Below are 22,886 nucleotides of genomic sequence, written 5' to 3' on the forward strand. Positions count from 1 at the left end.
CCTCTACACCACACTATATACCTGCGGAGGGCGCGACGCCTCTTTGCCAGCCGACACACAGCCTGCGGCCAGACGGGCTCTCCAGGTGCACCACCTGCTGCCCATTCACGTGTCCCATAAGAGGCCTTCATATTGTCAAACCGGCAATATATAAATTGTCCGAGGGCGCTCACTGACGTACTCTCAACACTAAAAACATTATTTACTTGTAATTTCAGCTACCCGTCATTTTTATTTGTTTTATCTTTAATCTAACATAGTACAACGCGTTCCGAACATGATCTCCTCATCATCAGGCGTTTATACATCCATGTATACAGAGAAACGTAACTTAAAAATAAATTGTCTTAAACTAAACTAAGGGGGGATAGGAAGTGAAACGGGCCGACTTGGAGAAGAAGAGACACCATAGGACATTTTAATTTCCACCGTCTAAACTTTTACAAATAAACTGTTAAAACTTTGCCAGCACGACCAAGGATTCAGGATTCATATTAATAGCAGGGGGAGTTCAAAAACATAACAAAATATTTTTTAAATGTGAAATTTCATCATTTTTTTCACTTATTACTGGCTGCATTTGTTGCTGTAGGTACACTTTGCTTAATAAGTAACAGAGATTCTTCGATGAATTTCGCATAGCATACAAAACATAGTTACAGGTGTGTGGAACTCTAGAATTTTCCAAATCTATTAAAAACGGTGGTAAAAATTGAGTTAATAATTTATAAAATTTGAGTTTTTTCAGAACATGAAGTTTAAAATGTACCAGGTCATTCATTTTCTCATAAATTAGATAAATTCTAGAGTTTCATACATCTGTAAGTACGGTTTGTATGCTGTGCAAAATTCACCAAAGAATCCCTCTTACTTGCCTATAGCAATAAATGCAGCCAATAGTAAGTGAAAAAATTATGAGATTTCACATGTGAAAATAATAATTTTGCTATGTTTGTGAACTTCCACTGCTATGAACGTGAATCCTGAATCCTTCCTGGTAATTCTGGCAAAGTTTTATGGGTGTATTTGTAAAAGTATAGACAGTGTAAATTAAAATATCCATTAGTGCCTCTCCTCCTCCAAGTCGGCCCGTTTCACGTCCTGCCCCCCTTAACGTCGAACTTTTTGTCCCTTGTTCGTTATTGTAGTAGCATTTGAGAGGAGGTTAGAATAAATATAAAACAAATAAAAGTAATCGGGCAGCAGAAATTATAAATAAACGAATATCCCAGACAGTCACGATTCACAAACGTAGCCACTAGGGCCGAAAATAATAAAAACATTGACGAGCAATACCGATGGCGCTCATAATCTTTCAGCATTGTCAATAAATACATCGTTCAGAAATTTGATGACAACTGGGACCACAGCCGTTGCGCAATTTTCAAATAAAACAGCTTTTCGCTGTTAAAAAAACATACATCGTTGTTGACGAGTTCAAGAATTCAAGTACCTGAATTCCCTGATGACTAATGCAAGTGAAGCGATGAAAGATATGCATCTACGAATAATAAACGCCAGTCGCATGTTGTTTAGGCTGAACAATTTATTCAAGTCACGACTAATATCACGTAAGAATAAGATCCAGCTGTACGTAACACTAGTACGGCCGGTACTTTTGTATGGTAGTCAATCCTGGACATCAGCAACAACTAAAGAAGCAATGTATGCCTTCGAGAGGAAGGTACTTCGAGAGACCTTATGACCCGTCTACAATGTTATGGAAGGTCAATGCGAACGAAGAACGAAAGAAGACACCAACCAACTGTTTGGCAAAGCCCAAAATGGACCACAAGAGACTTGATTTCTTCATGAGACCCAGAAAATATTAGATACAGGCTCGCAGGTACATGCCATTTTCCTTGACTTCCGGAAGGCGTTCGATACAGTTCCGCACTGTCGCCTGATAAACAAAGTAAGAGCCTACGGAATATAAGACCACCTGTGTGGCTGGATTGAAGAGTTTTTAGCAAACAGAACACAGCATGTTGTTCTCAATGGAGAGACGCCTGCAGACACAGAGGAGTATTATGGGACCATTGCTTTTCACAATATATATAAATGACCTAGTAGATAGTGTCGGAAGTTGCATGCGGCTTATCGCGGATGATGCTGTAGTATACAGAGAAGTTGCAGCATTAGAAAATTGTAGCGAAATGCAGGAAGATCTGCAGCGGATAGGCACTTGGTGCAGGGAGTGGCAACTGACCCTTAACATAGACAAATGTAATGCATTGCGAATACATAGAAAGAAAGATCCTTTATTGTATGATTATATGATAGTGGAACAAACACTGGTAGCAGTTACTTCTGTAAAATATCTGGGAGTATGCGTGCGGAACGGTTTGAAGTGGAATGATCATATAAAATTAATTGTTGGTAAGGCGGGTATCAGGTTGAGATTCATTGGGAGAGTCCTTAGAAAATGTAGTCCGTCAACAAAGGAGGTGGCTTACAAAACACTCGTTCGACCTATACTTGAGTATTGCTCATCAGTGTGGGATCCGTACCATATCGGGTTGACGGAGGAGATAGAGGAGATCCAAAGAAGAGCGGCGCGTTTCGCCACAGGGTTATTTGGTAACCGTGATAGCGTTACGGAGATGTTTAGCAAACTCAAGTGGCAGACTGCAAGAGAGGCGCTCTGCATCGCGGTGTAGCTTGCTCGCCAGGTTTCGAGAGGGTGCGTTTCTGGATGAGGTATCGAATACATTGCTTCCCCCTACTTATACCTCCCGAGGAGGTCACGAATGTAAAATTAGAAAGATTCGAGCGTGCACGGAGGCTTTCCGGCAGTCATTCTTCCCGCGAACCATACGCGAGTGGAACAGGAAAGGGAAGTAATGACAGTGACATGTAAAGTGCCCTCCGCCACACACCGTTAGGTGTGGCTTGAGGAGTATAAATGTAGATGTAGAACAGTTGTTTGGCCACATCCTACGAGCTGATAGGTCCCCTCTAAACCGAGTCGTCCACTGTCCGCCTGCTGGAAAACTCACATGGCGCGCTGGAAGGACAGAGTATTAACAGTTCTGGAACTAGTGGAGCCGACAACGGTGGAAGACGCAGTTGGAGAACGGCAACGGCGCACCTCCACCTTCACTGGATACCTCCCCTGTTCTGACTGACCGACTGGCCTTTTCCTTGTGCTTCTGTACTATGTTCTTTTATAATAATTTATAGAGCTGTTTTCTGCCCTCTCTCTCCTGTTTCTTCTCCTTTTGCATTGCGCTTATTTCTTTTATTTCCTGCAAAAAGCCATAAAGGCTCGTTAACGCAGTGAATGATGATGATGACTGGCAATACATACTGAACGTTTGAGATTACATAATAACATATTGAAGTTTGACAACATTCTCCATTCACATGTTGACATGAGCTTCACGAACCAACCACAAAGCCTTTGTGTGAACCGCGTACGTTTCCAATTCGCCTTTCTGCAGATCATGCATCAGATTGAATTTTTCAAGTAGCCTTTTAACACAAAACAAGGGAAATCAGTGTATATACGACTTCAGGACCGTCAGCGATGGATTCTCTATGCCACTGCTTTCTTTATTACTTTTAAACATACTGTAGGTTGGTGAAATACATGAAAGTTTGGAGATACGCAACTATTTTGAAAAACACGCCATATATCTGCAACGACCAGTAAGAGATCTGCGTATCGGTTATCGATTTTGTCAAATTATCAGAAAATGTCAAAAACATTGTTTTGCAATGGCAGATATAATTGCTTCAGGGTTTCCATACAATTTTACTAATTGTTTCTGTTAATGTTACAGAACTAAATTTCAAGGATTCGAATGGCCTCCCTGTCGCCAGATATCTCGAAGTGACTCCTCGTCAAACGCTACTGGTCCCATGTTAACGTATGCAATTTCTTCTCTATTTGTTAGTTTTGTTTTTTCAGATATGCATTTCTTTCAAATGTAGTAATTCTTCCAATTATTCTCGTCGTTTTGCTGAATAGCATCTTCAATGTATTTAGCTTTACTAACTCGACATTTTTTTAACAATTCGTGTTTTGTTTTCTGGCGCATATTTAATATTTGTCACGAATTTGCAGTTCAGCTGAAATTTTGCAGTTCAGCTGAAATTTCGCATTTTTCTATCCCAATTTTGTTGCAAACTTAATATTTGAAGTAATGCTATTAGTATTATATGAAGCGACAATGAGTATTTTGGCCTGGGTCGTATCTTAAAACAATGTATCTGTTGGAAAACGTGCTGATCGAAGTGAGAGAGAATCTGATGGAAGAATATGAATAAACAATCACTGAGGTTTGTGGAAGAAAGAAGTCTCGCGACAATCTTAACTTAATATTCCTAATAATGTTTAAGGTCCCGTGGACAACTAGACCATCAATAACGGAGTTGAGAAGTAAATGAGTCGTGTCCTTCATGTCTGCACACACTGCACACCATTTGACGCAGAGTATGGGAAACCCAGTTTCTGACGGCCAGGCGGTTATTTGAACCCAGCACCTTCTACATAAGAGCCCAGCGTTTTAAGCAAGGCGACACCTCCCAGGTTTGCCACACTGGAACACATCCTCAACACAGGCATCTCTATACGATGCACGACACGTGCTCCTGCACACGTTCAGTGTTTGCTTGGAATGCGGATAATCAGAAAAATAATATGTACAATACACAAATCGTTCGGAAGTGAGACGTAGCAAGGAGGTTTACGAAAACATAGATAAAATATCAGAAGTAATGGCAAAGCTCTACTGAAGGAACGGTATAAGGCTAACCAAACTAATCCTGCACTGCTGTAAAAACATATCGACGATAGCATGAATTACGGAAATAATAAACGAGCTACAAAGAAGCATAAAAAAATCAGAAATAACAGAAACAAACCTCTCTAAGGATAAAACGCTAAATTTACAAGGCTTTCAAAGACAGAAGAAAAAAAGAAATAGGGAATAACATGGACAAAAGAAAGGAAGGAAAGAAGACTAAAACTTGTGAAATACTTTGCGCAACGTAAAAGAAGCGTGAGAGGGTTGAGTTTACCTTTGAAACTGGGAAAATATGTAACTTCTCGGGGGGGAGCGAGACAACTTAATCCCCTGCTGAGTGCTTGCAACACGCGATGTGACGCAAACAGAAGAGGAAGGAGTGGGGATGCTAAAAGTAATTTATGACGTTAAGGTGGAGATTTCTGAACTTGTTGTTGACGTATAAAAGCTTCATTTCCTTGAGTGTGGGTATATGAGATCGGTACTACTAGAATACGACTAAAAAAATTAGGCATCAAGTATCATGTCTAGACTGCAGCTAATCGGAATAGCACTTAAGTAATTAGGAAGGGGACCACGACGTAAACGAAAATGCAACGCGCATTTCCTGTAGAGCTGAGCACAAGTATCATTTTCATGATTTATAGGGTGTTTTGTGTGTCTCAACCATCACTGTTTTTTTTTTGTCTAGTGCTACCCTTGGAACCTCCGTTGCGCAATATAGTAACCGTAAGGTGATGGCTCTCGTGGAGATACAAATGTCTGAAGTGGTAGAGATCACAATGTCGTGTTCACCACGTCATCCGTCTCTTTCGCATCAACGTATTTTTCGAGAGGGGGGGGGGGGGGGGGGGGGGGGATCGGGCTAGTTCGATAATGTTCTCGAATTTTCGTAGATATGCCTCTGATGTTTCAGAATGCAACTTGGGAACGGCGCATACGACTACTGCACTGAACCGCGCTCAAGCAAAATCATCCTAACCGATGAGTTGTGGAACTCAGTCAAGGCAGAGGTACAACTCATCGAAAACGTTTGTCCGCTACAGAAAGGCTAGGTTAAGTTGTAAACAACGAACTGTCGAGTTACCGAACAGTTTCGACAGCGAAACATGACGTAGTTCATCAAACAAATCAGCAAATACGAAATATGATTCCAAGAGAAGAAAAAATATTTAAATTCATGATACAATGGTGAACAATGACGGAAGTGTGAATTTCCCAAAATAATTCCTAAACTCGCCCATGTTGCTGGTATGCCCTCGCAAAGAAAACTTCTATATATATCATCATGGCTGCAGAAACATTAATCTGAAAAGACAACGGCAACGATTTATTCATAGCAACAATTTCAATCAAGTAATTTACCCTTCAGTTTAAAAAAGAATCAAAGTTTCCAGTAAGATTAGACTAAAAAAATAAACACACGGGCAAATATCCCAGTGTTGTGAGTCAATTTCAAAGAATGGTGTTACTCTATGGGCAACTAGTTATACGTAGCGTCTTCGTATGCAGGCCAACCACAAAACTTATTCGTCTTTGTCTCGAAATCAAAATGCCAAATGTCGTTTGGCACAACACACTTCGAATACATTAGATTCCATAAAAATGGGATGATTAATTGTAATTTCTTTCCAGTTCATAAAAAACGAAACTAAGCGAGTCCGTTCCAGCTGCAAAATAAAAGCGAAATATGGCCGCAGAAAGCTTACTTCTAAAAGATTTTCTTATCGCACACGTGCGTTTCGTGCGCTCTTTCAGATTTCACACCGCTAAACGCCCTATTTCTAAAACGCCGAACACACGTGTTTCGCAACATCGTGTAACACCTCTACAAATGTCTGCGTGAATCACTCCACTTCAGACGAATGTCAAAGACGCTCATTCGAAGACGATGCCTCCTTCCTTTCGTTTCCTCTGACACACATCATCCCGATGTCAATCGGAAAAACTCGTGCTGCACTGATGTGGCCCCAATTGCATAAGAAACTGGTGCCACTTTTGAGAGTAGTTGGGTAAAAATTCTTGCTTTAAATTACCTGTGGTTTTCCAAAATTGTTGTGATGGCTGCGATACATTTTTAAAGGCATTTTCGTAATAAAATCACCTCTGTATCTTGCCGCGTTAGCAGTAAATAATGCATTCAGAACAGCTTCGTCGTCCACCAAGAACTGATAGTCGAAACTGACGATATGCTTATATTTCGACAATTTTTGAATGTGCTTGGCGTTTGAAAACATATCTATACAGGCGACCAGATCATCAGTTCATACTAACACGTCTAAAAGCTACACATACACTTGGTAGTGTTCAGATATAAAATGCTTTATCTCATATATTTTGTTTCCTATTCAAAACATAAATCACATCGTACATTATTTTCTTCTTCGCATGCCAATTTTAATGTTACTTAAATCAGTATATATTAAAGTTGCGCATTTCTGAAAATACGCAATGTATGAAGACAGGTTATACCACCTCCACAACGGGTTCTACATCGCCATAAAGTATTTCTGACAAATGATTAGGAAATTGCTCACTACGGCCTGCAGTTCACTGTGAGAAATAGCAGCAGTTTCTTGACGAAAGTTCACTTCACGGGTTCTACATCGCCATAAAGTATTTCTGACAAATGATTAGGAAATTGCTCACTACGGCCTGCAGTTCACTGTGAGAAATAGCAGCAGTTTCTTGACGAAAGTTCACTTCAAGAATGTGGATTTAATTTTTACAAGCCGGCCGGGGTGGCCGTGCGGTTCTAGACGCTACAGTCTGGAGCCGAGCGACCGCTACGGTCGCAAGTTCGAATCCTGCCTCGGGCATGGATGTGTGTGGTGTCCTTAAGTTAGTTAGGTTTAAGTAGTTCTAAGTTCTACGGCACTGATGACCACAGATGTTAAGTCCCATAGTGCTCAGAGCCATTTGAACCAAATTTTACAATTTCTCTTTTAATGATGCCCCCCAGCGTTAAAAATCGAGAGCGGTTCAATCGGATGAACGTGGAGGTTATTGTGTGAAGTAACTAATTCACTTAGGTAATTGGTTTCTAACTACTCTTAGACGGCTACCTCTGAGTGGAATCAGAATCAGACTATTACTACTGCCCCCCCCCCCCCCCCAAACCGCTGACATCCGTTGCCTCTTCCACACCCACATTATCACCAACTTTTACCTACTTTTAGCACTAATCTGACTGGATCATTTTTTACTTTTAAAAAGATGAGAGATAAGCAATATTTAGTGTGCGCGCGTGTGTGTGTGTGTGTGTGTGTGTGTGTGTATTAGAATGAATGACGAAGGAATTCTTGGTGCATCCCAAGTGCTACACACACTTCCTTCTCATAAGAGAAAGCTATCTAGTCAGCTACACACTTGTCAAAAACATTACTCCTCTCCCTTGCAGCACTTGCTCGACCTGGACACAGCAACACAATTTAAAATCAAATTTATATGAGTGCATTATAATTACTGTTCATAAATCACTTCATTGCTGAACTGGCAGAAATTGTTAATGCTTTGTGTCTTAACAATTCCAATAATAATAATAATAATAATAATAATAATAATAATTATTATTATTATTATTATTATTATTATTATAACACTACCTACAGCACTACAGTAGCCCTTAAGAAGTTACTGCTGCGTCATGCTGTCAACTAAATCATTTGTCTGCTTCAAAGCGAGTAACGACGCAATTTCTAGACTACTGCGGGTATTCCGTACGCTCTGCAGAAGATATTTTCTTGTGATATTTAGCATTTGTTACGTATATGTCTTACTTTTATCATCATTGATGTACGGGACAAAGCACAACATACGTAAGTAGTGGATTCACTATGTGAGGAACCTGTAACCTCCACAACATTAATGGAAAAGAAGTAATTATTGATAACTTATATGATCAATATTAAATCTTACAAAACTGTAATAACAAAAATGATCATTTGAAAAGTAATTTAGTTTCGTGTCTGGTCGAATCGTTTAGCTTTTACCCCTCAGAAAATTTGAAGGTTGGGAACCAATGACAGGTGGAACCATGATTGGTTCTAAAAGTAAGGCCAGGGTCAATTTCTCCATCACGCACCCTATTCAAAAATCCTTTCACAAAACAGTTACGCAAGCCACAGGAAATCCCCATCTGCTGTGCGCGACGTTGAACTGATTTTCTGGAGACCTTTCCAGAACATGCCCAATGTTGCCCAGTTTCCTCTTTCAGTATGGTAATTGGTTGTCTTATGTTTGCTGACGACGACACTTCCCGTTTCACGAAATTTATTCGTTAATGCATGAATGCATCCGATTATGAACTGCTGCACCACAAAATTCCTATTGAAATAAATTCCTCGACGCAAGCGCTGATTTTGCACCTACATATGAATCTTAAAGAAATACTCTTCGGCGAACATAATAATTGTATTTCGCCGTTTCACTTGAAACACTTTCACTCAGTACACTGTATTGCGTCGCCTAACAAACACTTGCTACCTGCGAAAGGTTTTTACGTAGAGGTCTCCAAGCGCAAGGGCCCATACTCCTCCGCCTGTGTGAAGGGTTGATCATTTTGTAAGAATTTACAGACTTCCGTTGGCGGCTGATGCGATAGCAGGTTACATTCAACAGTCGGCCAAATCATGTCGCGGTGACGATGCGTAATGATCAGGTAATTTATTTGCGCTGCCAGAGATTGCGCTGAAATGGAGAGCTATCGTCGAATGCAGAAGTAACTTTGGGTGTGCCCCCAGGAAACTATATTGGGACCCTTGCTGTTCAGGTTGTATATAAACGACCTTGCAGGCAATATTAACAGTAAAATCAGCCTTTTTGTAGATGATGCAGTTTTCTATAATGATGTACTGTCTGAAAGAAGCTGCATAAATACTAAGTCACATGTTGATGAGATTTCAAAGTGATGCAGAGAATGGTAACTTGCTTTAAATGTTCAGAAATGTAAAATTTTGCTCTTCATAAAACGAAAAAAGCGTAGTATCATATGACTACAACATCAGTGAGTCACTGTTGGAACCGGCCAACTCATACAAGAACCTGTGGGTACACTTTTAATGGATATGAAATGCATGATCACATAGGTTCAGTCGTGGGTGAAGTAGGTGGTAGAATACGGGGAAGTGAAATCAATCTACTAATGAGATTGCTTACGAATTACTCGAGTGAACGGTTCTAGAATATTGCTCAAGAGTTTGGGCCAGTACCAGATAAGACTAACAATGGATATTGAACATATACACAGAAGGGCAGGACGAGTGATCACAGGCTTGTTTAATCCGTGGGAGTGTGTCACATAGATACTAAACTGGTAGGCTCATGAAGATAGACGAAAACTACCCCGAGAAAATTAAGACAGTTTCAAGAACCGGCTTTAAATGATGATTCTAGGAATATCCTCCAATCCCCTATGCATCGCTCACACAGGGATCGTGAGGATAAGACTAAATAATTACTGCACGCACAGAGGTCTTCAAATAATAATTCTTCCCGCGCTCCATACGTGAATGGAACAGGAAGAAACCCTAATAACTGGCTCAATGGGCCGTATCCTCTGCCACGCACCTCACAGAGGTTTGCAGTGTATAGATGTAGATGCTTCGGTGGCCGAACCAGACAGCACGATGTCTGCTTCCGAAGTTATCAGGAGCGGACCCGGGGAGGAAGAGACCTACTCTCCCAAAGACAGGTCTTGTCAAACCGAATTCAAATCTTGCGTCGCAAAACGGCCAGACGAATCAATTAAGAATTTAGGAACGCCATTCTCCCCTTTAAACGTGCGTTTCACTGCAAAACATCTGTAGTAAAATCATGGACAGTATTCAGTGCTATTACGAGATCCAAGATGAAATTTAAAGCGCAGTCCTGATAATCATAGAAGTTTTGACGAGCATCTCTTACAGTCTAAACACGGGCCCTACACGCGTGGGAACATCTCCAGCCAGGTAGGCAAGCTACAACCTGGAACTTTATCGGCGGACGAGGAATTTGGGAGCGAAGGCCTTCGGAGAATCAGTATTTTCCATAATGAACGACAACATGATTTTGTCTTCCGCTACGAAACATTCCTGATGAGGATGTCACATCCTTCTGATGATCACAACAGACTACTTAACCAATGAACCGAATCCGAATGACTGGCTGCTTCACTGAGATTAGAAATATGGCTGGCTCGCCGCCGTCAACATATCGAGCCTTCCACGCTCAGAACCGACATGTCGCAAAAACGATCCAAACGCAGCATTGATGGACTTTACAGAAAGAAAAGAATGGTTTGCTGATTGGGGAGAGAAAATCTGTTACGAAAATACATGGCAACTGAAAATCAATATAGCCGTACAAATGGTTCAAATGGCTCTGAGCACTATGGGATTTAACATCTGAGATCATAAGTCTCCCAGAACTTAGAACTACTTAAACCTAACGCCGGCCGGAGTGGCCGAGCGGTTCTAGGCGCTAAAGTCTGGAAACCGCGCGACCGCTACGGCGCAGGTTCGAATCCTGCCACGGGCATGGATGTGTGTGATGTCCTTAGGTTAGTTAGGTTTAAGTAGTTCTAAGTTCTAGGGGACTGATGACCACAGCAGTTAAGTCCCATACTGCTGAGAGCCATTTGAACCATTCTAACAGGATATCACACACATCCATGCCCCAGGCAGGATTCGAACCTGCGACCGTAGCGGTCGCGCGGTTCCAGACTGAAGCGCCTAGAGACGTTCGACCACAAAGGCCGGCTATAGCGGTACAATCCGAGAACAAAGGAACATATGAAAACACTGACAAGAAGAAGGTACATCATGATGGGTAATGTGTTAAGACTTTACGGAATAGCTTCCATAGTATTAGAGGGAGCTGTAGGGAGTAAAGACTGTAGAGGAAGGCAGACTGGAATACATCCAACAAATAATTGAGGACGTAGGGTACAGTACTGCTCTGAGATGATGGGATTGACACAAGAGAGAAATTCGTAGCAGGCTGCATCAAACCTGTCAGAAGACTCATGCCCTCCATCCCCCCCCCCCCACACACACACACGCACAAAATAAGGAAATAGAAATGAAGTAAAAAAATCTAGGACAGTGACAAATCCCACGCAAGGGAAGCGCTTTTTCCATTTTACATACGGACTGCACAGCTGGGATTGTTGCATTCGCCGGCCGCGGTGGTCTAGCGGTTAAGGCGCTCAGTCCGGAACCGCGGGACTGCTACGGTCGCAGGTTCGAATCCTGCCTCGGGCATGGATGTGTGTGATGTTCTTAGGTTAGTTAGGTTTAAGTAGTTCTAAGTTCTAGGGGACTGATGACCTCAGCAGTTAAGCCCCATAGTGCTCAGAGCCATTTGAACCATTTTTTTGTTGCATTCGTACCTGCTATGGTTGACCAAATTCTTAGTAGCGACTACATTACACAGCATACTGCTAACCGCACAAAGGTGTGTGGAAAATATCACACTTTATACAAATACCTGTAACTAAATAACGCCCAACGAGGCAACATAAGCTAACTGCCTAATTATGAAATAAAATGTTTATTTCAAAATGAAACAAGCTAAGCTAGAAAATCACTTACTTCAAGACAAGCTAAGCTAGAAAATCACTTACTTGAAGAATCTCACGTAAGACCATCAAAAAGAGTTCTGTGGTTGTCAGGTTCGGAGATAAAGGTAGTTCTGAGTAGAACACAGCTTCATCATCTCCACTATTTAGAAGACGATGATTGAAAAGGGTGCTTCCAATTCATTGATCTTCTGCAACGATCGGAATCTTGAACTTTCTTTTAGATTGTCTGTTACGGGTGTCGATAAATCGCTATGCATTAAATAGTTAACAGCCGATAGTAATCGGTATATTTATTTTAAATTGCCCTATATAAGGAACAGACAAAACGTGTGAGGAAGAAAGATTCGAACATGAGGTGCCATAGGGATCGATGACATTAGAGAACCAACGGAGAATAAGTAAGGAAAATGGGGAGCAATCGGTCAGTTGGGTGAAACAATTTACGGAAACTACACAAAATTTTAACCCCGAGTCTCCTGTGTACGAGAAGCGTAACAACAGAGCTACGTCATCTGACACACGCAAATTCTGTTTTTATTCAGTCGGTTAAAACGGGTTGGGTTATGTACAAAAAATGGTGAGCCAGCAACAGATTTTATGTTAAATGCAAATTTACGATTATTTGTGAATAAAATACAGAAGGTACATCAGGAGGGAGAAACTTTGTGCGTAGAGCGGCAAAGAAACATCCCTGCGTTATACATCGGCTCTGGAATTCGGGCGTGGACTTTACGACTCTTGACACATCCGCAACGTCAGCGGAAGTAACACTTTAAAATTCTAATGGTGCTAATGGTGTGTTTGCCCGACGCCCACGTCTTTCCACAGTTAAGCCACGCGGTGAGGCAAGAAACTGTATGGATGTAAGGAGTCCGGGAACAAGCCAAACTCAAAGAACATGAATGAGGAACGTCTCAGGTAATAGGCTATAATAACGATATTACGAATGTAAACTCGTTAAAATGTCTTTCTTGGCCACCCCGCCGATCCAATGGCGCAAAAAGAGTGAAACGATACTTACAGAAGTACTCGTTCAACGGACACTATTTGGTAGTGCTACAATCTCACAACAGTTCCGTTACTTTCACTAGTCAATTACATTTCGTAGTAAATATCAAAACGATGTGATGTAGTTTTTGACACCAGATCAGTATTAGGGAAGGGCGTGGTTCGAATCTCCATTCGGCTACCCTGATTTACGTTTAGTACAATTTCCTTAAATTCGCGGTGAAAACCTTGTCGGTAACAGAAAAAAAAAACGATGTCCAAGTGGGCCAGAGAAACAAAAAAAAATGATCTGACCACCTACATTCTTCGTGTACGTACCAGTCATGTCGGAATGTTACCGAAAAAAAAAGGCAGTGGGATACGATCTGGCCCACATCGCTACCTATGTTCTTCCCCGTCTTTTTTTAAAAATAAAAAACGCCAGTTATTATACACTCCAACTACATGGTAATGTATCGCTACAGAATATAATTTTGTATCAAAGGCCCATATCACAATGATAAACTTCTTTGGCAAATGTTTATAAAATCTAGGGTCACGCTCTTTCATAAAAGAACCCCACTACAGCGCGAAATATACCTCAAAACGTCTTTTTTTTTTTTTTTTTTTTTTTAAAGTCATCTTTATAAAATATCTTTTACAGCTTAATACTGGCCATTGTTGGACGCATGTCTTGTTTCTGTTCGTTTCTTTCCACGAAAGAATCATTTGCCGCAAAATTCGGGAAAGTAAGGCCTCAATAGTTTACAACAGGTCGTGGAATACCACAAGAATTCTCCCAGACTGATTCCTGTCCCCAGAAATCGTCCCATATCGAAACTCACCAGCATCGATTAACACAGACGCCATATCATAACGTGCAATCAGGTTCGATTGGTCGCAGTTCCATTGTTCTTCGCTCTCGAATGCTTCTACTGGATCAGCGTTACTCAGTGTAGATTCTGTTCGGTTACCTTGTTCCTTCCCTCCATTACTACCTTATTTCATCCCGTCCAATCATCACAACTCTATACCGTACCCGATTACCGGTTCGCGCCATTTTTGCGCCGTCGTGGGCGCAACAGCAATGCCACTGACCGAATTACATTTTGTACAGGCGTCTAAAGCTTCGCTTTGATCACATGTTACATTTAATTTCCGGCGTTCAATATGAAAGCCGACATCATTCAGATATCGTGTTTAGATCGCTGCAAAACTTTTTTTTTGTCCGCAGTGCTGGAAATTGAGGGCATCGGTAAATAACACCTAATTACGAAATTGAGCTTTTATATCTGTATGTCCCCCACTTTCAACTTTTATGAAGCGATGAAGAACTTGTTTATTACAAAATTGCATTAAAATTATACCTATCTTTCTCCAAAGGGTGCTATTAATTTGTTACGCAAAAGTCACAAATCATAAACCTTAATGATTTCGTACGTTTCAAGTTTTGCTATAAAACCTTGCTTCTGTGTTAACTATATAGTAGCTCGAAATTAATGAATCTGAAATGCGACACGTTTTAATGAACAAATCAGTAGTTTCAGAACACACGCTAAGCAGAGGCTGTACCTTTTTTACACTTGTCCCTAATGTAGTTACAAGGTCGTAAAAATGTAAAGTAATTGGTTGCCGCGGTACGTGACGAAAAGGAAACGCAAGTTTTTGCTAGACCGAAACTGGTGTCGACAATGTAAAAACCATGGACAGATTCGAAAATAGGATTTCGTTGATTCCTACACCCCATGTGCAGTTAAAAATCCATTCCTACTGCAGTGTCGCGCAACTTGATAACAACAATGCATAAAAAAGTATATAGGACTCTTTAGTCTTCCTTTCAATGTGTAGGTGGACGAAACGAAACATTAGAAAACATCACATGGATACGTTCGGTAAATAAAGCGTTGTTTCAAACATTTCACCTACGTAACGGTGTATAGAAGTATCAGTCGCCTCAGGTGTCATATTTTGCTATCATTATATTAGTTGTACATAATCGACGGAAGGATACAGATATGATCTTCCATAAAAACAGATTACGGGACAGAACTACACGAACATAGGGCTTTATTAAAAGTGTATGTCAGCAACACTTCGCTAAGGTGCAGAATTACTCCAGCCGTTCAGTTATAGCTCAATATTTTTTAGCACGGCAACATTTTCTGTTTATTCATAGCGGTAGTCTATAGGAAAGAGACCAAAAAGCCAAGGAAAAACGAAAAACGGAAAAATGATTTATAGTAACGAAGCTAATGTTCGATTGAGCGCAATACTTAAAGTTTAGCTATAGTACTTGTTTGTACGTTAAGTCAGTCAATGAAAAACGGCCAAAAGGTCAAGAAAAAGAGGTCTAAAAACATGAAAATAAAGGTTTCAAAAACGAAGCTGGCGTCCAATTTTCTGTAACGAAGCCGACGTTCAATTGCAACGCAATATTTTTTGCGTAACAATATTCCAGGTTACACATCGTATCTGACAATGAAAACAGACGAAAACGCCAAGCGAGAAACAAAGAGAATGAGAAAACACGAAAAACACATTCGTCGGTTTCAACAACGAAGCTCATAACAAAAGAGACAATGCGAGGGTTGCCTCGTCACCGACATAATTCGCGGTAACTTCGCGATACATACCGGGACTCGAACAGCAGGGCAGAGAAGTCCGGTCAAATGGGCACAGCTTCCTCACGACGACTCCGGTGCAGCTTTCTCGAGAGTTGGCAACATGCGGCGCTTACCTGGCCAACGCTTCGGAACAACCTGTTTCCCTACACAACAGTCGCCGCGGAACGAGATAATAATTAACGCGTCACTCGTCGCGCGTCACGTTTCAGCTACACACACGCTCGTACAAGTCCGACACGACAGAATATATAATACGAGACGCGCCCTCACCACCAAACACCAACGCACCACTAACTAACTGTTCCGTTCTTGCACCCGCCACATCCGCACCCAACCAGGCACGCAAGCGAACTGAGCGGCAATCGCGGCCGAATCATGTGACCCGAAGGCAGCCGAGTGGACCCGAGCGCTGCCGCCTACGCTCGGGAGCCGGCGGACACTGCCTCCAGCCAGAAACGGTACGAATTTGCTGCGATGTGTACGGCCTCGCAACGCGAATAGACCCCTCTCTCTACACATCTTCAGTCTGCTGACTCCAGTCGCAGCATCGGTCAAATGTGGCGGTAGTGCACTGTCTGACATGACACGGTCCCTGCCCAATGCAACTTCAACGAATGCACATCGCTCGGCGAATGGAACCATGATACCCTGAGCATACAGTACACAGCTTACCACACTTGCGGACCCGACGAACAAATGTTAGCACGATATCTACGAATCCGTAAGAGACCCAGACAGATGGCAACATTTGAACAGAGCTGTGACACTACACTCTAGGGACAGGAAAATGTCGCGAAAACAATAAGGCGAAAGTAGCGATTTTTAGCGCAATACCGCGAAATGGACAGTGTTTACTAGAAACCGCGGATTTTGTAATTTTCGGGAGAAAACCGTTATACATCTAAGGACGGCAGTTTTTAAATATTCGTAACTGCTTGCTGTGCCGTGCGTTGCTCGTGTCGTGCCATATCTCTTTTGACATCCTGTTTTTAACTGTACTACCACCTCGTTGTGTTAATTTCAATTACTCGTGTTACTGTGTTGCCGCCTTGTCTGCCCGTGAGCGGCACTTATCGATATAAGCCCTGGCGTATTATCTTTGCTGACTGCTATTGCTTCCCTGTTGTCGTGTGTTCGGAGTTAGTTGGGATCTGCCAGTCAGTTCGGAGGTGCTAGCAGTGCAGTTCGAACCTGGCAGTGTGACTTAGGACGCGGCAGAAATTCAGAAGGAGCGCGGCTGCAGTGAGGTCCGGACAGCCATGACTCGCCCGACGGTTGCCGATACACATCACTTGAGTGCGGACCACCTTGGTTGATCGTCGGTCGGTCGTCTTGACGGATGACGTGTATGTTGGCCGGCGTTCGCTTATGGGTTGCCTGCGTGTGCCGACTCGTGATTCGTTCTTGTTATTGCACAGTCGCTGCCGTTAGTATTGTCTAGTCCTTCATGCAAGAGTTCGTGAAATTGTGTGTAGCTTGCGATGTCGACCGCTAAGTTTTTTTTAGTGCTGTCTCCGTGCTGTTGTGTGGCAGTCTGTTGGTTGGCGTGGAGCAGCGAGGAAATCTCCGCGGGGCTTATTTTGGCGGGTCCGCTGGCTGTCCCTAAAGCAGTGTCGGAGTGTGTGGGGCTGTTCCCCTTGCTACGAGGTCCGTGGCTCACCGAACCTGGACACGAAAGTTGAGTTTGGATTTAATTTATCAGCAAGTCAAGACTGTTCATATTGTGCCTTCTGGTCTTCGTTGTTGGCTGTTCATTCCCGCGAGCGATAACGTGTGGGTTCGAGTTCGTCCGGTGGACTCTAACTGTATTTGGTTATTTGCAATTGAAGTGCACCAGCGTAATTTTCTGCCTTGTGGCCGTTAAAGTTCCGGTTACCTGCCCTGGCCGTTGACGTAAATTCACGCAGTGTCCTTTCCTCACCGTGTTGTCGCTGTCCAGCACGGTGTGTAGTTTGACAGCTCAATGTATAGTTGGTTGTGGGCGTCCAAGCCTTTTAGGTATTGCATTGAACTCCCGGTTGTATGCTGGTCGAGTGGAGCGCAAGTTACCTTGTCGGTGGATCCGTTGACTGTCTGTTGGTTGGGTTGTCGTCGGATCGAGAATGGATGGGCCGACTGCCTGTCTCACCTAAGTGATCGTTAGTATCTCAAGAGCTGGCCGACCCCCGAAACTTCTGAGCGCCGTTTGCTGCACTGCCTTTGCTTATTTTCTGTTGTGTGTATTTCTATGGCTCATAGCCGATGGTTTTGAATTAAAGTTGAATTGTTTAAGTCATGGACCTTCAGCTGCGTTAAAATTAAATTTCCTTGCTTGTCAAGTGTTAAATTGCTTGGGCCTTCAGCCTGATTAATATATTGTTTAAAGATAAAGCCTTGAGCCTTCTGGCTACTAAAAATTACTTCAGTTGTGTTTGGTCATGGGCCTTCAGCCGTTTTAAAATTTAAGTTCCTTGCTTTTCAAGTATTAGATTGTTTGAGGCCTTCAGCCTAATTGAAGATAATGCCTTCTGCCTTGTGTTTTTTTTTATTATTTAATTTACCTTGACTCTTAAATCATGGGCCTTCAGCCGTCTTTAAATTAAGGTTGTTGCCCTTCAAGTGTTAGATTTTGGGCCTTCAGCCAAATTGTAGAACTTACTTAACGTGAGGCCTTCTGCCCTCTAAATATTCTCTTTGGCGTCTGAATTTTGAGTTAATGGCTTTTAGCCGTTTTTTTATTTTTTAAAGTGGCTGTGCCCTTAAGGCATAAGATAGTGTGGCGTATTAGTCTATAACTAAGTTCAAGGAATTTGTACTGTAAAGTTTGATCAAATAAATAACGTTATATGTGTTCGAGTGTAACTGACAACCGCTCATTTTGGCCCCTTTCCACAATTCCAACTACCTGTCCTGTCCTGCGGGTTTAACAGGGCGTATCACTTGTTATCGACGGTTAAAATTGCATTTTAACTTCTAATATCTATTGTCAGTGTGACGACGAAACCAGCACCGAAATTGGCGAAAACTAGCATCTAATTTTGCAAAAACACCGAATTCGGCAACAACCACGGAATCTGAAAAAAAAAGAAACAACACCGAATTTCGTAAGGAAGCATTACCGAATTTGGCAGAAACACTGAATTCGGCAAATGACAAGAAGTGAGGTAAAAATAACACCGATTTTAGCATACGAACAGCGAATTTGGTAAAAAATAACACCGGATTTGGTAAAAAAAATTACACCAAATTTCACATAAACACTGAATTTGCCAGAAAACCAACCCATCGGATAAAAATAACAGGGAGTTTGGTTAAAAATCATTTCTCAAAAAATAACACCGAATTTGACAACAAATTAAACCATCTTCGCAAAAAAGTGAAATCGAATCTGTCAAAAAATAAAAACATAATTTAGCAAAAATGATGGAATTTGACCAAAAAATTGCACTGAATTTAGCAAGCAAAATTTGACAAAAAATGGCACCGAATGCAGCAAGAAATGACACCGAATTTGGCAGAAAACAATGCAGAAATAATAAAAATACAATGAACCTCTCAAAAGAGAAACAATGCATTTGGCAAAAATTACATCAAATTTGGCAAAAAATAACGGCGAGTTTGGCATTATCAAACGATTTTTGCCTGTCCCCTTAAATCATGCATACTATATGCCGGATACAGAGAAACAAGACAGCCAGTTACCCGAGATGAACGTTGGCCATGGGAAGTATCCTACAGTTAAGAATACGGATACGGTGACTTTGAGAATGACAGTTTATAATTAATGAGCAATGTAGTGGGAGCAAAGTGTGGGGTGCAAATTTGACAGATAGAGGGCTAACGGCTACCAAATCAGGAGGCACCAAGAAATAACATATGTAGACAATAAGTAGCTGTAACCGTACCAGGGTGTGACCTAGGTAGGCACGGTAATCCTGTAATTGCTGTAGTATAGATGTGATACCATTAGCTCGGTAGACCATATACAGGGTGCGATAAAATCGACAGATGTAACTGCCAGAGTTCACCAAGGAAAAGTGATAGGACCATTACTGTTTAGAGTGTATATGAAATTAAAAAAAGAAACAAACCCTGCCCGAACAGGCCATGAAGGCCCAACGGTACCGACCGGCCGCCGTGTCATCCTGAGCCTACAGGTATCACTGCATGCGGATACGGAGGGGCATGTGGTCAGCACACCGCTCTCCCGACCGTATGTCAGCTTAAGAGCTGCTTATCAATCAAATAGCTCCTCAGTTTGCCTCACAAGGGCAGAGTGTATCCCGCTTGCCAACAGCGCCCGCCAGACCGATAGCGTTTAACATCGGTGATCTGACAGGAACGTGTACGTAAAATGATCTAGTAAAAAGCGTCGGGCACTGTTTCCAAATAATGCCGTTATGTATAAGAAAGAAGCAACGGCAAAAGACAGCATCAATTCACAGAATCACCTACAGAGGATTTTTGAACGGTGCAGGCTCTGTAACGTATTGCGCATTCATATAAAAAGAAATCCACTACTGTACACCTACACTATTTCTGACAAACCGCTGGAAAAGCAGTATCTACCAAAAATATCTAGGAGTAACTATCCAAGACAGATACCAGGCTGAGATTCATAGGAAGAATCCTAAGGAAATGTAACTCCTACACGAAGGAAGTGGCTTATGAGGCCCTTGTTCGAACGATTCCTTTGTCCATCAATATGGGATCCTCACCGGGTAAGACTGATAGAACAGGTAGAGAAGATCCAATGAAGAGTGGCACGTTTCGTCAAGGGAAAGTTTAATGTTAAAGAGATGTTAAACAAACGCCATTAGCAGACATTACAAGAGAGGCGTTCTGCACCAGAAAGAGATTTACTATTGAATTTTCGAGAGAGCACATTCCGGGAAGAATCAGACAACATATTACTTCCTCCCACATACATAATGAACACGATGAGAAAAATCGAGAAATTTGATCTGATCTATTTAAAATAGCTGATAAAAATGCTCTTGACGCGTTTTAAGAGACAGTCTTCACTCCTTCCGATCTGATCATGTAAGTGTAGAAAAGTTGTGGAATGTTTTCAGAGAGGAAGTATCGACAGCAATTGAGACATATAAACCACATAAATTAATAAGTGATAGTACTGATCCCCTATGGTACACAAAACGGGTCAGATCGTTGTTGCAGAAGCAACGAAAAAATCATGCCAAATTTTAAAAAGATGCAAAACCCCGAAGATTGGCATAGTTTTGTAGAACTTCGAAATATAGTGCATGCTTCAATGCGAGATGCTTTTAATAATTTCCACAACGAAGTTCTGTCTCGAAATCTGGCAGCAAAACCCAACGAGATTCTGCTCATACATAAAGCACACCAGTGGCAAGACGCAATCAATACCTTCAGTGCGCGATAACAACGGTGCAGTCACTGATGGCAGTGCCACTAAAGCAGAGTTATTAAACACGGTCTTCCGAAATATTTCTGAATTTCAATCAAGAACACTGCCAAGATGAGAAACATGGAAGTAGATATCCTCGGTGTAACAAAGCAGCTTAAATCACTTAGTAAAGGCAAGGCCTCCGGTCCATATTGTATATCAGCCAGGTTCCTCTCAGAGTATGCTGATAAAATAGCTCATTATTTAGCAATTATATACAACCACTCGCTCACAGAAAGATCCGTACCTAAAGACTGGAAAATTGCTCAAGTCACACCAATACCCAAAAATGGAAGTAGGAGTAATCCGCTGAATTACAGGCCTATATCACTAACGTCGATTTGCAGTTAGGTTTTAGAACACATAACGTATTCGAACATTATGAAGTACCTCGAAGAAAACGATTTATTGACAATATAGTCAGCACGGATTCATAAAATATCGTTCTTGTGAAACACAACTAGCTCATTATACTCATGAAGTAATAAGTGCTATCGACAGGGAATGTCAAATTGATTCCATGTTTTTAGATTTCCTGAAGGCTATCGACGCCGTTCCTCACAAGCGTTTTCTAATCAAACTGCGTGCCTACAGAGTATCGCCTCAGTTGTGCGACTGGAGTCGGGATTTCCTGTTGGAAAGGTCACGGTTCGTAGTAATAGACGGAAAGTCATCGAGTAAAAGAGAAGCAATATCCGGCGTTCCACAAGGAAGTGTTATATGTCCTCAATTGTTCCTGACATATATTAACGACATAGGAGACAATCGGAGTAGCCGTCTTAGATTGTTTGCAGATGATGCTGTCATTTACCGTCTTGTAAAGTCATCAGATGATCAAAACGACTTGCACAATGATTTAGATAAGATATCTGTATGGTGCGAAAAGTGGCAATTGACCCTGAATAATGAAAAGTGCGAAGTTATTCGCATGAGTACTAAAAGAAATGAGCTAAATTTCGATTGCTTGACAAGTCACACAAATCTGAGGGCTGTAAATTCAACTAAATACTTAGGTATTACAATTACAAATAACCTTAATAGAAAACATCACATAGATAATATTGTGGGCAGAGCAAACCAAAGACTGCGATTAATTGGCAGAACACTTAGAAGGTGCAACAGGTCTACTGAAGAGACTGCTTACACTTTGCTTGTCCGCCATATTCTGGAGTGTTGCTCTGCAGTGTGGGATCTGCATCAGGTGGGACTGACGGATGACATCGAAGAAGCACAAAGAAGGGCGGCTCGTTTTGTACTACTGCGAAATACAGGAGATAGTGTCACAGACATGATACGTGAATTGGAGTGGCAATCACTGAAACAAAGGCGTTTTTCGTTGCGACGGGATCTTCTCATGAGATTTCAATCACCAGTTTTCTCCTCCGATTGCGAAAACATTCTGTTGGCACCCACCTACATAGGGAGAAATGATCATCACGATAAAATATGAGAAATCAGGGCTCGCACGGAAAAATTTATGTGCTCGTTTTTCCTGCGTGCCGTTCTAGAGTGGAACGGTAGAGAGACAGCATGAAGGTGGTTCATTGAACCCTGTG

General features: G+C 41.8%; 1 protein-coding gene across 4 annotated transcripts in view; it reads right to left on the bottom strand.

The window, feature by feature from the left end:
• Nucleotides 1–16,286, bottom strand: part of LOC126291686 (fasciclin-2) — an 856,801-nt gene extending 840,515 nt beyond the window's left edge. For all 4 annotated transcript variants that reach the window (XM_049985310.1, XM_049985309.1, XM_049985308.1 and 1 more), the window contains exon 1: nt 15,933–16,286. The gene's annotated coding sequence lies outside the window, so the exon portion shown is untranslated. The remainder of the gene's footprint in view (nt 1–15,932) is intronic.
• Nucleotides 16,287–22,886: the final 6,600 nt, after the last annotated feature.

Source organism: Schistocerca gregaria, chromosome 9 (assembly GCF_023897955.1).
Source record: "Schistocerca gregaria isolate iqSchGreg1 chromosome 9, iqSchGreg1.2, whole genome shotgun sequence".
Classification (NCBI taxonomy): domain Eukaryota; kingdom Metazoa; phylum Arthropoda; class Insecta; order Orthoptera; family Acrididae; genus Schistocerca; species Schistocerca gregaria.